At 36.4% G+C, this 14,935-nt stretch overlaps 1 protein-coding gene across 1 annotated transcript in view; it reads left to right on the top strand.

Annotated features, from left to right (window-relative positions):
- The window catches only part of Chrm3 (cholinergic receptor muscarinic 3), a 441,472-nt gene that overhangs the window by 183,977 nt on the left and 242,560 nt on the right, over positions 1 to 14,935 (top strand). The gene's annotated exons all lie outside the window — the stretch shown is intronic.

Genomic DNA, 14,935 nt, shown 5'->3' with positions numbered 1-14,935 from the left:
GTGTATTTGCTTTTGAGAACATCCCGTGTACTTATCGTGTAAATGGACTTTTGTAGGCTTAACAAAATAGTTTCTGAAAAGAGCCATCCTGACCAAATTCTTGTTTACAGGTCTGGTTTTTTTTCCCAGATATTCCATCTATTTAGATTTTTCCGTGTGTCCTAAAATAAGCAACATGAAAACTTTCACAAGGAAAGGAATACTAAGACAAAAACAATGAGCCCTGTGAGTTCCATTTTTTAGGATATTCTCTATCTTTTGAGCACATCTTGCCTTACAGAGAAATAACAATGTCACCCTGAGCCAGGACATTCCCAGAAACATCAGAAGGTCAACAGTTGTGTGTTCTGTTTCTTAATTCTGAGAGGAAATATGGAAGTTTTCAGCAGGAAAAGGTTTTCAATATAAACATATTAGAGGTAATGTTTGCTCCAAGAAGTTTGTACTTCACAAACAGATTAAGCATACTATTGATAGCAAGTCAATTAAAAATATTTTCCTGGCAGAATCACATTGTTTCCCCTTATTTTATTGACTTAAATTGCAAGATTCTAAAAAATAAAATAAGTTAGGGACGGGGATTTAGCTCAGCAGTTCAGTGGCCTGCCTTGCAAGCGCAAGGACCCGAGTTCAATCCCTGGTACCAAAAAAATAAAATAAAATGAAATAAATTAAAACGTACAGTTGATTTTTGTTTAAGCTTTACTGATGTATAGTTGATGTACTGTATGCTGCAAATATTAAAGTGTAAGATTTGAAATTTTGACATATGTTCACACATGTGCAATAATCAACAGAAGCCAGATAACAAGCATGTGCTCTACTCTAACGCACAGCAGTGTTTCTGTAACCCTTCATCATCCCTCCTTTGTACTTCTCATGCTTTACCGCTCATACCCTTAAAGCCACTGATAAGCTTTGTATCGGTGGAGATTAGATTTCATTTTCTAGAGCTTTATATAAATGGAGTAATATAATGTCTTTTTGATCTGACTTCCTTCACTTAGTGCAGTTACTATCTTTGTGTGTACCAATAATGTATTTCTTTTTGGTACATGGTACCATTCTGTTAGGTCTGTATACCACTGTTAGCCATTCACCTTGGTCGACATTTGGCTTGTTTCCAGTGTTACTCTGCTGGGCACATCCACGTATATGCGTTTGTGAGGAAAAATGACATTTTTCTTCTGTAAATACCAGAGTAGACTGTCTGGTTCATATGTTAGGTTTATGTTTAACTTTTTACATAACTGCCAAAGTTTGTCAAAGTGGTTGTGACATTTTACATTCCCCGCAGCAGATGAGAGTTCCAGTTGTTGCCCGTCCTTACTAACGTTGTTATGTCGTATATTTAATGTTAGCTATTCTAGTGAATGTGGTACTGGCTTTAATTTGCCAATAATTTTTAATTTGCCAATAATAATAACTAATGATATTAAGCATCTTTTCTTTATGTTTATTGTCTATTTATCCGTTCTGTAGTGATGTGTCAGGTGAAAAATTTTTTTGTATTTTCTGTTGTGATTGTTTTAATACAGTAGTGCTTCATAAATATCTAGAAAAAGATCATATATACTTATATGTCTGAAAGTAGTAGAGTCTGAAACTCATGTAATTTTTCATGGTTTAAATCAACTTTTTGCCTACAAAATCATTAAACTAATCTTGATATCCTTTAAAATTAATCTCAGAAGAATGATCCAGAATGTGTCAGTTTTAATGTTAGCATTTGTGCTTCAAAAACTACGAGGCCATTATTTCTGCTTCTTGTTTTTAATACATCTATCTTGTGTATATTCAATTATAATTTCTTTTTTTGATGTTGTTGTTTTGGTACTGGGGGCTGAACTCAGGCCCTTGTGATTGCGAGTCAGGCACAGTGCCACTGAGCTAAATTCCTGGCCCTGTAATTTCTTTTTAATGGCCTATTATTGTCCCATGTCTTACATCCTGGTTACCAAGTTCTCTCTGATGTGCTTCCTAATTTGTGATATATTTATGAAGCATTGTGGTTTTATGTAGATACAATAACAGCTTCACACAAATAGCATTTTTCTTTACCAGGCACAGTTCTAAATCCCGTAAGTACATAAAACAATTTGGTTCACACAGCAGCACGTGTGTATTGTGATCTATTTTAAAACAAGAAAGCCGAGGCCCAGAAAGAAAAGACACATTTGCCCACACCATGCAGAAGTGGGTTACGTAGCCCCAAATCCACATCCTTGAGCCGCTCTTGAAGGGTCAACTATCTTTGGGGGACACTCTAAACATTACTTTTCTGATAACACATTACCAGTCATGCCTTACATCCCCTCATAATATTTGTATAAATAAAACAAATGAATTTGTATTCTAAAATTATTTCCCCTGCTAAGGAATAAAATTGTCGAGATGACTGTAATGAAATAAAAGATCACAAAGTTAAAATTCTGGAAAAATCTATAGGTTGTAAACTGAGTTCTTACCTATTACACTGATTAAATCTAATACACTGTTATCCTGATTTGTACAATATAATCTTCAAGAGTGTAATATTATATGAGTAGATAACCCATGAAATGTTAGCTACATCCAAGATTTAAAGTGAAAGTTTTTTGTTTGTTTGTTTGTTTGTTTTTGTACCTGAGAGAAAAGTAGCCAAGGTCATTTCTCTCAGAACAAAGGAATTACTTCATGATATTACTAGAATTTTAGAGCAAGTTCTACAGTGTCACAAATTCAGATAAACCTATCAAAATGTATTATCAATGGGTTATAATTAAGAAATTGATGATGGATGTTGATGAAAATGAAGAGCAATTTTAAGATATTGTGATATTTCTAAGTACAATATGTAAGATTCTCATGTACATAAATGAATTATTCAGTGTGGATTCATTCATAAGATATCTTAAGGAGAACAAGGGCTGTTCTGTGGCTTTTCCAATTGGTCTCTGTCATGCGTTCATGGGCTTGACAGTTTCTCTCGCTGCATAAAGACATTCAGGGATGAAAACACTAGGTCTTATTTTGATCTCACTATTATATCTTATCCAGCGGATAATCATAATGTCTATTGCTCCAAGCTTCCTATAAGGAAGATACTTGGAAGATATTGCCAGATTTTTTAAAATTTTCATTCATATGCCACAAGACCATAATTATGCATCTTTTGCTTAATTTTCATTAGGTAATTTTATGAAATTTTCAAAGTTCCTACTATGCTTTAAAACTTTTTCTTAAATAAGAAAATATCCTTTTTGCCATCCTGTAAATTGCATGCCTTCCTCTCCAGACAGATAAGGACAAAGTAGTCAAACTCACAGATAAACAGGAACCAGCCTGTTCCTCATCTCCTGCCCACCTCACTGGATTGCGCACTGCAAAGTGTGCATTGGACTGGGTACGGTTATAACACTCCTAAAAGTCAGGAATTTCTCGTTTTGTTCTCTCGGCTTCCTTTCCCCATTTTCTACAGACCCACCCCAAAGCCTACTGACCACCCTCTCAGTTCTTATTGATGTTCACCCCAACATGTGTTTACTTGTGAGGAAGGTGGCCCAATCCCAGCCAGCTGTGTGAGGAGCTTAATTTTCATGAGCACCACCTATGGATTCAGCCGGTCTGCTTCAGACTCTGCCACTGCTCCTAACTAATCGGACCATCCTGCGGAAGCTACTTAACTTTCCGAGGATACAGTTTTCCCTTTTCAGTGAGAGGCCTGATGATAACTGATAATCCCCCTCGCCGTAGAACTGCTGTGACCATTTCGTGAGCACTGCCTGGAATGTGTAAGCCCTAAACATACATGTTATTTATCTTTGTTGGATGTAAAATCAAGACAAGGAGAACACTGCCTAACATATTACAAAATAAGCATATGTGACTTGCGCTGGCTCCTCACCCTTTTCCATGCGAGTCTCCCAGCACACTTTGTAGGACCTAATGAGGAGTGGAGAGATTTGATCATTCAAGCCCAAGGTTTTGCTGAGACAAATCCAGGCAGAGGCCGCACATGCTTATCCACAGCCTCTCCTCTTTGTTAGCATTATCTCCATGGCAGGACTAATGATGTCGGGCACAACAAGCAACTTCAGAGCAACGATTTGCTGCATGAGATTTTTTTTTAAGTTCTTCCTGCTTCCTAGTATCTTTCCTCTATTTTTCTCCTTCGGGGTTCTCACACAAGAGAATGTGATATTTAACTTGTGTGTCTTGATATATTTTAAGATTATGGTCTCAAGGAAGGCAAAGGGAGCAAAAACAAAGAATTAGGATGTGTTATGTACAATACAAATTCCCTATGATGAATGTGATCGTTATGTACCACAAATATGTACTAATAAAAAAGCTTTTTAAGATGATATTACATCTTTGCAAATATTTAAAAACAGCAATTGTAATTACATAAAAATATTCTCACACACATAGCTTCCATATTTGAAACATTTCCCAAGTTTGAGTACCACATAGTAGAGTTCACAGTCAGTACACACACGCACACACTCACACACACACACACACACTCATGATGAAGCCTGAGAGGTATAGGGCTCAAGTGGAGAAATGATGGGCTGTTAGATGATGAAAATTCTGTGAGGTACAAGGGATGAAAACGAAAGTACCACATGGTAAATGGTTCAGGCGAAGAAAAACAAATGTCTGTCATGGTATATATGTGTATCTGCCTACCTTTGTCTCTCTCCCTGTCATCTTTTTCTGTGCGTGTGTGTGGGCTTTGCTCTGTTTCTCACTCATTGTGTCTCACCTGGTTTTTTCTCTGTGTCTCTCTCTGTCTCTCACATGTGTATGTATACATTCACACCACACCACTGACTCTAGTCTTTAATCACATGAAAGACTGTCACTGATAATTAAGAAGATCACAACACCCCATATAAGAAAACAAGAAATGAGCAGAGTAGTTCAAATATCCTCACATCTGTGGTTTTCTGAAGGCAGAGTCTTGTGATTCAAACTGATTGGTTAGATTTATTAAACATTAATCTGTCAGGGCCAGGGATTTAGCTCACTGGTTCCCCTGCCTGTCTCGCAATCACAAGGACCCGAGTTTGATCCCCAGTACAAAAAATGATGATAATAATAATAATAATCCATCAGAACCTGACTTTTCTTAAAATGCAAAAGCTAGGAAAGTGCTTATGTAAAAATGTATAATTATATTTTGTATATATTGGATAATTATATAACGTATATATGATACATGTATAATTATATTGACCTCATAGAAGTGGAAGGATTGAAAGATCTATTGGATAACATCATTAGGATGAACACCCTAAAGTTTCAAAAGAACAGTATTGTATGCAACCTGAAACATTAAGTAAAACCCTCCTTTAAAGATCGAACATATGTGTGACGTGAGGATATTAGCTGTCAGGGCATAATTGGAAGATGCGTAAATAACTGCTGCAGTTATAATGCTTTCACGAAACATGTTTAGAGTAGTCCCGGGAAAGGTAAATTCTGGACTGAAGTTCCCAAGCCTTTTCTGTTCCTGTGCCTTAGATTCCCAATGATTCATGCTTCTTTTAGCTGGTAAAATATGTAGCTTTTAGTTTATCCAACAAAATGTGCATTTTCTCATATAACTAATACAATTCATCACACAAACGTGGAAATGAATTTAGGGATTTTAAGATATTAAAATTCAGAGTATTTTTAAATCTCCAAATGAGTGTCTGATTTTCAGAAATCCAGAACATATCTTTTAAAGTACTGAATACTTAAAACACACAGGATTAATGGAATTTTAAAAATCAAAATGGCAGGAAAGGTATTATATTCAAATAAAAGTGCTCTTTTTTTCTTGAAAATTTCTTTCTTTTTCTTTCTTTCTAGTTCCCAATGAAATGGGAAGAAGTAAAACAATACTTTTTAAACAATTATTGTTTTCTTGACATATTTCTTAATAATTCTGGTTTTTGTTTTATTTTGTAGCTTTTATGTGTTTTTAACAAGAAGTTTTATTTTATTCTAATAATTTTCTTCTTTTCCCACTCATATTATGAAAAGTGCTCTCAAAACTGTTGTTGTTACTATAATAAAAGTAATTTTGTTTGACTTTCCTCTCTCATTTACCCAGTGTGAGAATAAATGTCCCAAAACTACTTTAGGAGCTTTGATGTTCTCTCTTCCAGGCCATCTCTGCCCCTGGGGATTTGTCCATCGTTTGTGCCTAGGTCTGTGCTCTCAGCACTGCCATCTCTGTACTATTTCTGTACAGCGTACATGGGCCAGGCATGGAGCTTACAGCTAGAGCTGATATTCCAAAGATAAAGGAAAAGTGCATTTTGAAAAATACTGTCATTGATCTTGCACTTTGGGTGCATCCTCATTCAGTAACAGCGGTGACTTCCAGGTACTGACCACTTTCATGTGCCAGATATTTTGTACAAACTCTATGTATACTGTTTTATTTCATATGTTCACAAAAACATGAGATCGGCACTCTGTTCTACAGGTTCCCATTGAAATCTAAGACATAGGAGGGTCTTGCTAACAGAAAACAATGTCATCTTCATAATTAATGTCAGCTATTAATCAGGAAAGAACTTCTTCCTTGGCTTAACTCTGAAACCCCTTCCTTTCCTTTTGCTGATCTGCCACTGGGAGTATGGGGCCCTCCAGAGTGCTTCTATTGTAGAAATACCAGTTGGGAGCCTTTCAGATGCACTGCTTAGCTCACCAGAACACAGTCAGTATATCACTCCCACAGTTGTTTACAAAACCTTTAATGTGGTTGCTCTAACTAAAGTGAGTCAAATACGTTAAGTGGAAAAGATGAAGGATAAAACATGAGTGATACAAGAATCCATCTCTGTTACCATATTGCTTAATCCCAAATATAATCCATGGTGCCATTTTTCTCCATGACTTGGGCCAACAATGAAGGCAGTGCTTTAACGCTGAAAAGAGCAAGTGCTTCTTTCCCAAACTCTGGTCAGCTAGGATCTTTTTATACACACCGGTTGTGTAGTGAGATGTTGCACTGCGTATACATTATCCCTAAAGCACAGCCCAGGGCCTGCCTTCTGTTTCTTTCCCTCTTCTCCAATAAACAATCTAACGGTGTACATGATTTTGCCTATATACCTATCTTCTTTTTATTAATATTTTTTAAACCAAGGAGTACTAGTGAACAATTTGGAAATAAGTGGAACAGTTTAGAAAATAAACACCCTAAATAGAAATCATTATCAACCCCCAAATTACAAGTACGATTGACATTTTGATCTCTGCAAGTTGAACTGTCAGAAATTGCTGGAAATTGACTTTTTGACCTGTTCAATAAGAAAACTGATTGGAATAAAACTAAATTATCTATGTGTATTTTAAGTGTTATTTTGTGTACATATTTGTGTTTATATGACTGGGCCTGTGCTCTAGACAATTTTAGATCTGGGTAGTTCTGTTTACATTCATTGAACATAGTAGAGAGTATGAGACCAAGAACCTTTCTTTAAAAATGTAATTTTTCTCTGGAAGTGTCTCCTGAGGAATTCCTTGCCTGCTTTTGCTCTATTAGAAGCAGGGTGGGTGTCCTTGGCTCCCGGCAGGCTATTATTCAGCAGTATGTGTTAAACATTTATGAAACAAAGGTATTGCTTAAGCCTGTAGGAAGAAAACTATACCAACTCAAGATATTTGAGCATTTTCTGAAGGATATTTAACAAGGAAAACTCCAGAGAATCAGATTAAATATGTTGTTTACACCACTAGCAGCATTGTATTTCCTGAGAACAGCTGTACAATAGGAATTGCCAAAATTATAATTCATCGCATCAAAAATGACCTTTCCAAATATTTAAAGAGATTGTAATTTTAGCTGAATAAAGTTTCAGGAGCTCATTAGATTTTCAAGAGTGTATCTAAGAATGTCAAGGTTGTGTATCAAAAAATTGTATTTGAAAATATATATTTTGAAATAATGTTATCAATTTTTAAAATCCCAAATTGATTCTTTTTTGTTGTGCAATGCAGCATACAACAGTAACTTTTTAGTAAGGTAAATTAATTTTCATGACCTTAAAAAGTCTATGAACTCGGGGAAAGTAGTTACCCAGACTCAAGAATAAATTCATTTCCAGCTAGGCTAGAATCTGAAAACTAAATTTTTTTTCTATAGTTGGTTATAGAAAAATTCAACCTAAGCATTTTGTACGATGTAACATTTGCTTAGCTCCCCTCTGAAAACTCATCTGGACAAACAAAATTGGGAAAAGCAGGTGTCAGAATCCATCTGCCTTTAAGAAAGACAAAATGCACATCTCAGTTTTAACATTTCTGAGTATTGTGATCCTCTTATAATGATAAAGATGCATAGTATTTAACCCAGAACTTCGCAAATTCACTTAAGCACCAGATTTCTCTTTGCATATGGTGGTACTCCTGTGGCATTAAGCAGAATCTTAGAAATGTTAGGAGCACCTGTGAAGTGTCTTGTGATTGTTCAGTTCTGCCTACCTGATCATCTTGGTGACTTTATCAGTTAGAATCCAGATAGTCTCCTTGGCTCTCTGTACTACCAGCAAAAGTTAATTTTTGTACAAATGATCAAATATCGGAGAGATTTTGAACCTGAAATATGACTTGAAGGTATCTACACTTTTTTAGTAAGCACAATTCTATGTAACACCCTGTAAACAATATGGAATTCTATAGTCAATTCTCTCTCCCTCTCTCCCTCCACACACATACACGTACACACACTCAAAGTGGTGACAATCTGTAGGAGACAAGACGACCCCTGTAGTCACAGTGGAGGCTCCTTCTCGGTCTGGAGTGTATAGCTTGTGACAATCCCTTTTATATCCTCACATTATTATTATTTCATGACATTATCCCTGAGTAACCTGTTTTCTGGTATCTTTCAAAAGCATTTATAAATCTTTCCTGGCTGAAATTCAGTTTCTTTTCTTTTCATCAAGTATGTTTTAAAGGAATTGGGTTTAGTTTCAGTGCACTCAAAGAAATGCCTGCATTTAAAAATTCACCAGGCACAACTTCCTCTGTTCTTAGCTGTTTGTCCTCTGGGCAGAGACATGCGCGTTGGGGCATATACAGGGGAAAACCCTCAAACCACCATCCTGGGAACGAGACAGAAACAAGAATAAGTCAGTGGGAATAACTTGTACTGCAAAAAGCTACACAGGAAACTGGAAGCCCGGAGTGTGTTAGAGTTTAAACAGGGATCTTGTTGAGCGCAACAGAGCTTTGAGCGTAAAGAGGAGCTCAGGAATTATCAGGCAGGTATGTTTTGAGTCACGTTTTCATCAGAATATGATATATTCATATTTTTTAAAAGCTTGGAGAACAAGAATGTTAGGGGGGAAAAGTAATGCACATTCCCATCACTTAAAAGATAGCCATGTTAATATTTAGATGTGCTATTTCCTTTCTCTTTTTTATCACTCCTGAGAGGCAAATTAATGGTTTTTATGAGAAAACCCAGATACTAAGTCTTGAAGACCATTCATAGAGACTTCCTGTTAGTAGTAGAGAGAAGAATATAAAGGAAACATGTTCTGTCAGCAAGCAGGTCCTAGATACAGAGCAGAATATACCTTTCTTGGCTTTTTTAGGAATAAATCTGCCTACAGAGTTTTAAAGTGAGCCAAGACTATTACTAATTATTCCTCTTCTGATCAGTTCCATAGCATAGTTGTTAGGAATGGTGCTTTGGTTGTAAAAGGAAGATCTCAGGCTGCAGGTTTTATATGTGGCCCTTTAAGCATTTTCTCTAGTTCCTGCTGTGAATACCCTCTACAAGAATCTAAACTCAAAGCACATTTTTCCCTTTGAAATTAGATCCTTGAACTTTTGTAAACACTATTACTCGGTCAGGTTCTATAACCCTGGTGTGTCTAAAAATAAGAAAAACTCACTTATAGCTTTCACATTCATATTATGGCTTAATGAGGAAGAAAGTGGGGGAGGCGGGGGCTGGCAAGTGAGGGGGGAGAAAGGGAGAAAGAAAACGACAGAGAGGAAGGCTTAGATTTAAGGACTATAATTAAAAGCCACCTGGGTTGGTACTACCGAAAGGTCACCTGAAGAAAAGGGTTGATTAACATTTCTGAGCATCTGAGCTGATCCATCGCTAAAGAGCAGCATTTTAAAGATATGGTATTGTTTGTAAAATTAAGGAGGTTGGAGACTGGACCTTTTCCTTTGTTACAGATTTTTTTTCACTTTTAATGATTACGGGAAACCATTTGGTGATTTAGACATTTTTTAAATTATGGTTTCATGGGAGAAATAATAACATCAACTTTTAGATCAGAATGTAATAGCAGCTTACTAGATGAAGCATTTCATAATTTTTGCTCACTAGGATAGAAAGCTTTTTTAAATTCTTTCTCTGAATAGTAGTTACTGTTGACTTTTTCCAAATATATTTTCTAAGGATTATCTCTTTCTCATACTAGGTTCTCATACTAGTCAAAGATTGCCAGCCTGCCCTCAGTAAAAGATCATTTCTGAGGCCCTCAGATAGGAAAGAGATACCTTTGAGAACACAGCTTTTCTTCCCAAAACCCAAATGCACAGAAAGTTACAAGTATAGATGTAGAGACAGAGTTATAGAAACAATACTCAGGTTTGGTGAGGAATGAGAAAAAATTTTGTAAGTAATTTACTGGTATCTACTAAATTTTAAAATGTGCATATTCTGTGACCCACAAATAATAGTTTTAGGAATAGTCAGAATTAAATGTACACATATACAAGGATTATCATACTATATGGTTTACGATAGTAAAAAAGGAAACCTTAATCTTATAAATTTTAAAAGAATTGAATAAATAATGGCACATCCACATGAGGTGGGTTACTGTCCCTTACAAAGCTGGAGTGCGATCCATGCGGATTGATGGGAAACACAAGCCACATTGTCCAGTAAGGACAGAGGTATGGCCAGGGGCGTGGAGGGTCACAGCAAAGAAAATGGGTGCATTTGGGTGATAAGAGAAAAGCGGGAAAGACCAGCACCAGGTAACATTCAAGAGAACTGAATTTGGGAGTGAGAGTGGTGAAAACCATCACTATTATGTTCCCTCTATGTAACTAGATACTGTTTGGTTCATTAAATGGACTTGCATTACCCTTGTTACTAAAGAAGTAAAAATAACATCTTATTGTGTATTGTTTTACCTCAGTGGTCATTTTTTAAAAGTCTGTGTTTAAGTTGGGTTGCTTGGAATTATAAACCTTTCAAAGTTTAACGGCCAAGGATGAAAAGCTGACGGCAGAACCAGAGTGAACGGTCTTCCACCCTACTTTACTAGCCTTGTTATTCTGTGGCCATAGCCTCCTTAGAAGCATAAGTTCATCTTTTCGACTTATGTTCAAATGCATATTTCAAGTTAAAAATAGCTCTGTTTTCAATGGGGATGAAAAAGCAGAAAACAATAGTTTTAGAAGAGTGAAATTGTGTAAGTCCATGGCTTTTCCATTTCGTTTGTATCATGATTCATTTTAACTATCTTGTGACCACCTTCCCAAGAGTTAGAAATATGATGAATCTGATATAATAAATGAATTTTTCACTCAGTTACCCAGGCCCTATATTCTGTCCACTGCTGTGATCTAACTTAAAATTAATTATGTTATGAGAGAGCTAGGGTTTCAAGGTTTTGATGTTTGTATCCATATATTAAAAGATATAAATAAATAGGGGTCATGTAATTTTTCTTTTGTGATTATGCATATTCTACTGAAAGTTCAGATTTCATTTTAAATCCACTTATAAACAAAGGACAGAAGTCAGAATTGGTAGGACTTGGGTTGGCTGATTATGTACTTCTGAGCTTAAACTTTCAATATCTTTATAGTTTTAAAGAAAAATACAAGCCAAAATTATCAGTAAAACTCTTCTCCAGTAGGTATTTGTACATGTTAAAACTGAATATCAAATTGAATGCAAAATAAACATAGGACACTGTAGGATACTAAAGACATGTATGTTTATTTTATACCATTTTCTCTTTTCTCAGTTTTTGTTACATTTCTTAGTAAAAGCAGTGAATTAAATTAAAGTGACATTTAGTTTCCTTACCAGACCGTAGGCATAGTCTACAGTTTGATTATATAAGGTCATGTATTATCTCATTAAATTGTTAAAATGTAGTATATTTAACATACATGATATCTATGCATCTTTTCTTTTTTTTCAGCTTTAATTGAGTTTATTGGTACAGTACAGTTACATTCATCGTTGGGTTCTATGCATCTTTTCAATAACTGATGTTTTAAAATGTATCTTTTAAAATTTTTTTTCACTTTTAAAAGCAATTGGTGCTGAAAGAACTGTTTAAATTTCAGATGCTTAAAAATATCATACTTCTGTGACTTAGCTGGCATTAGTAGAAATACTAGTTTTCCTGATTTGGAAAAATGTGAAACACAAAATCCATATGTACTTTCAGAAAGAGCCAGTCAACCAGCATAAATATTATTGGTGAAGTTCTTTTTAATCATGTATGTATATATAAATGTAAATTTTCAAAGTTTGACTAATCATCACACCATTCTGTACATTCAGATGAATTTCATAAGAGTCCTATTAACCTCTAGCTTTTATCTCCAGAGTGCAAGATTTGGTCCTTGAAATTGGACACGCATCTGTTTCCACGGACAGGGTTAACATTTTCTTCTCCTTTTTTCTGCTCCCTGCCCAAACTGAAAGAGCAATACTTTTCTTTTCACTTAGTTGTGCTAACACTGCCTTGGATTTCTAGACCTCTCAGTACGATGGGACTACCCAGGAATCTTAGCTGTCATTCCTGCAGGTTCAACTTTGGGGACGTATAGGAACTGAGAGCTGTCAGCCTTCAGACATAGCCCTGCCCAGCCCCGCCCAGTAAAAAAGATGCTTTCTCTCACCTGGGAAGGGCTATAGAGGATGTTGTATTTCAAGGACCAACGGTGTGGGCTTTGCTGGGACAGGTGGAATTTGTAATGGCTCATCTTTCTCAAATCTTGGTTTGCCCTCCTCTCTGTAGTTTACTACGCACAGATGCCCTGACATCTTTCCTTAGAAAGCAAAGCAACTTGAAGATCCTTTTCACGATCACCAGGCCACTCTTCTCAATGCAGCACACTTTTCCACGTTCCCAGGCACTGGCTGAGTCTTCATTTTGTAGGAACCACTGAGCCTGCTGCCATCCTGACGGTTCGTGCACCCGCCTGGAGCACTGCTGACCTTCCCTCCCCATCAGCCGGACTGGACCATAGGACATGATCCTAGGTGTGTGGAGGCTCCTTAAATGCAGTGATCAGGCCACTCTTTGATAGCAAAACCGCACACTCAGTGACTTTCAACTCCAAAATGCCCCTCTCGTTTTTGCTCTCCCCGCCCCCCGGTTCTGTGATGGACTCTCAGGAACGCTTAGACAGAAATGTTTCCAGTAGGATGCTCAGTGTCTACTAAAAGCAGCCGCTCTGATTCTCTGGCAAGGGCTCATGTCCTTCAAATTGTCTGGAACTGCTCCTAAAAACATACAGATTTCCAGGCCAATTGAGCCACCATCCATTTAAGGCAGAAGTGGTGTTAAATTTACAATTTGAAAGAATAAAGAATAGAATAAACAATAGAAGGAACAGACAAGGAAAATGATAAGTGGTGAAATTTTATCTTAATGGTATCTGAGGTGTTTTCCTACACAGATATAATCAGATGTCTGTTTCTTCATTCATAAAATGCAGATCAGAATATTTACATCACCAGGCTGTGATAAATTTCATAATTGAGGGTGTGTAAAGGGCTTGGCATAATGCCTGGAATACAGTGAGCGTTCAGTAAATATTTATCATTGTTGTTACTACTATAATGTGGGCTTTGAATTAAAAGGACCTGAGCTTGAGTATCAGTTAACTACTTACTACTTACTGGACAGACTTGGGACAATCATTTGACCTCATGTTTCATCTACCAATAACCATGCTAGCACACAGAAACCAATCGTTATTCCACCAACACCTTACCTGCTGCTTTTTTTATTTCCCTTCAGATGCAGAGGATAGGATGGTTACAGCTCAGAGAACAGTTTCAGGTTGTAATTAGGCTGTCTCTCCCACTCTAGGTAGGATGGCTAAAGAAGAGGGATTCTGATGGGAGCAAGTCAGAGCACAGCATGACATCTGCATGAGCACTGATATTCGCGAATGCTGTTTAGGAATAAGAACTAAATGCAAATCATGTCGACTGATCTACACGTTTTAGGAACCATCCTATTCCTATAAAATGGGATTTTAGCATTGACTTTTGCTAATGCACTTGTTATTCTGGTCTTTAAATAAGGTGGGTTGACAAACTAAAGGTACACTTAGAAATTTAAAAAGAGCCTATATCAGGAATACCCTATACTACATAAATTTAAAAAGGAATATACTATATTAGGAACATCCTATATTATCCCTGAGAGCCTGAGATAATTTGGGCTGAAAGCAAGAAGTAAATTTGTTAATTAAGCTTAGTTATTTCAAGTCTGTGGGTATGTTTGATGCCATCTAAATCAGTAGATTACAGATGTATTTATCATCCACTCGGATTTCAAAACATTGGCTCAAATGTATTTCATCTTTCTAGAGCTAAGAGGAACATACATTCTCAAACAATTAGGAAGTAGGCAAATATGATATTTTGTGGAGGGGATTTTAAGGAAATGGAAACTTTCATTATTATCCTAAAAATCCAAAGCTACTATCTGAGTTCTCAGACTCAGTGCTCAATAAATTCATGATGGTCTGGTGGAAAGGAACTACTACTTTAAAGATTAACAAAACATCCTATTTCTTACAATTCTAAATCAAAGTAATATTTTGTTGACTTGTTCAAATAAGCCTCTCATCTAGCTTTTTATCATTATTTCTCTCTCTCTCTCTGTCTCTCTCTCTCTCTCTCTCTCTCTCTCTCTCTCTCTCTCTCTCT

The sequence above is a fragment of the Fukomys damarensis genome, unplaced genomic scaffold, assembly GCF_012274545.1.
Source record: "Fukomys damarensis isolate Sample0158 unplaced genomic scaffold, DMR_v1.0_HiC HiC_scaffold_10, whole genome shotgun sequence".
NCBI classification, from domain to species: Eukaryota; Metazoa; Chordata; class Mammalia; order Rodentia; family Bathyergidae; genus Fukomys; species Fukomys damarensis.
The sequence above is the reverse complement of the archived record's forward strand: the minus strand, read 5'-3'. Positions and strand labels throughout refer to the sequence as shown.